Source organism: Salvelinus sp. IW2-2015, linkage group LG28 (assembly GCF_002910315.2).
Source record: "Salvelinus sp. IW2-2015 linkage group LG28, ASM291031v2, whole genome shotgun sequence".
NCBI classification, from domain to species: Eukaryota; Metazoa; Chordata; class Actinopteri; order Salmoniformes; family Salmonidae; genus Salvelinus; species Salvelinus sp. IW2-2015.
The window spans coordinates 31,543,914-31,546,554 of NC_036868.1; positions in this window are offsets into that span (position 1 = coordinate 31,543,914).

Here is a 2,641-nt window from a genome sequence, read left to right on the forward strand (position 1 = left end):
ATTGGCTGTATTCGCAAGATATTTGTCTTTCATTAGCTATCCACCATATATTTTTCTGAAATGTTTTATGATGAGTAATTAGGTAGTTGACGTTGGTGTCTGTATTTACTCTGGCTACTCCCATGCGATTTCTGACTGTAGCTATGATGGTAGCTATGATGTAGCAGTAATGTAAAACTGATTTATAGCAAAATATGCACATTTTTCGAACAAAACATAGATTTATTGTGTTAACATGTTATAGGACTGTCATCTGAGGTAGTTTTTTTCTAGGTTATTTAGGTTGGTTCTAGGTTAGTTAGGTTGGCTTGTGCATGCTACCTGCATGCTACCGTTGCTGTGAAAAACTGTCTGTCTGTCTTTTGTATTTTGGTGGTGAGCTAACATAAAATATGTGGTGTTTTTCTCTGTAAAACATTTTAAAAATCGGACATGTTGGCCTGAATTCACAAGATGTTATCTTTTTCAAATGCTGTATTGGACTTATTTCAATGATTTTTTTTTTTTGAATTTGCCGCTCTTCCTTTTCAGTGGAATGTGGGAGGAGTTCCGCTAGCGGAACTCCTGGCCTAGACAGGGTTAACCAACTTCTACCGAATAGCAGCACTGTAGAAACTTACATTACAACGGAACGACTTGATTAGCGTAGTGTTAGCTAGCTACATAGTTGTCTTTGCTGTCCTTGTATCCAAATAATTGTGTAGTTTAAGAAATTGAGAAATTGTCGAGGTTACCTAGCCAGCTACACTTTCAAACAAAGTCAACAACGCAGCCACTGCTACCAGCCTACTTCACCAGCCAGCAGTACTATATCATTTTAGTCAATAAGATTATATATATATATATTTTTAATATATTTTTTTGCAACGTAAGCTTAACTTTCTGAACATTCGAGACGTTGTAGTCCACTTGTTCATTCTAATCTCCCTTTGCATTAGCGTAGCCTCTTCTGTAGCCTGTCAACTATGTGTCTGTCTATCCCTCTTCTTCTCCTCTCTGCACAGACCATACAACGCTTCACACCGCGTGGCCGCCGCTACTCTAACCTGGTGGTCCCAGGCGCGACGACCCACGTGGAGTTTCCAGGTCTCCGGCAGCCTCTGGAACTGCCGATCTGCGGCCAACAAGGCAGAGTTCATCTCAGCCTATGCGTCCCTCCAGTCCCTCGACTTCTTGGCACTGACGGAAACATGGATTACCACTGATAACACTGCTACTCCTACTGCTCTTCCTCGTCTGCCCACGTGTTCTCCACCACCCCGAGAGCTTCTGGTCAGCGGGGTGGTGGCACTGGGATCCTCATCTCTCCAAGTGGACATTCTCTCTTTCTCCCCCTGACCCATCTGTCTATCGCCTCCTTTGAATTCCATGCTGTCACAGTTACCAGCCCTTTCAAGCTTAACATCCTTATCATTTATCGCCCTCCAGGTTCCTTGGAGAGTTCATCAATGAGCTTGACGCCCTGATAAGTTCCTTTCCTGAGGATGGCTCACCTCTCACAGTTCTGGGTGGACTTTAACCTCCCCACGTCTACTTTGACTCATTCCTCTCTGGCCTCCTTCTTTCCACTCCTCTCCTTTTTTGACCTCACCCTCTCACCTTCCCCCCCTACTCACAAGGCAGGCAATACGCTTGACCTCATCTTTACTAGATGCTGTTCTTCCACTAATCTCATTGCAACTCCCCTCCAAGTCTCCGGACCACTGACCATGTATCCTTTCCCTCTCGCTCTCATCCAACACTTCCCACACTGCCCCTACTCGGATGGGTATCGCGCCGTCCCAACCTTCGCTCTCTCTCCCCCGCTACTCTCTCCTCTTCCATCCTGTCATCTCTTCCCTCTGCTCAAACCTTCTCCAACCTATCTCTCCTGATTCTGCCTCCTCAACCCTGCCTCTCCTGCCCTTTTGCATCCTTTGACTCTCTTATGTCCCCTATCCTCCAGGCCGGCTCGGTCCTCCCCTCGCTGCTCCGTGGCTCGACGACTCACTGCCGCAGCTCACAGATCAGGGCTCCGGGCAGCGCGCAGCGGAAATGGAGGAAAACTCGCCCTCCCTGCGGACCTGGCATCCTTTCACTCCCTCCTCTCTACATTGTCCTCTTCTGTCTTCTGCTGCTAAAGCCACTTTCTACCACTCTAAATTCCAAGCCATCTGCCTCTAACCCTAGGAAGCTCTTTGCCACCTTCTCCTCCCTCCTGAATCCTCCTCCCCTCCTCCCCCCTCCTCCCTCCTTCTGCGGATGACTTCGTCAACCATTTTAAAAGAAGGTCGACGACATCCGATCCTCGTTTGCTAGTCAAACGACACCGCTGGTTCTGCTCACACTGCCCTACCCTGTGCTTTGACCTCTTTCTCCCCTCTCTCTCCAGATGAAATCTCGCGTCTTGTGACGGCCGGCCGCCCAACAAACTCCCCGCTTGACCCTATCCCCTCTCTTCTCCAGACATTTCCGGAGACCTTCTCCCTTACCCCACCTCGCTCATCAACCTCATCCTTGCCGCTGGCTACGGTCCCTTCCGGTCTTCAAAGAGAGCGGAAGTTTGCACCCCTTTGAAAAAACCCTACACATCTGATCACTTCCGATGTCAACAACTACCAGACCAGTTCCTTTTTTCTCTCCAAAAGCTCTTGAACCGTGC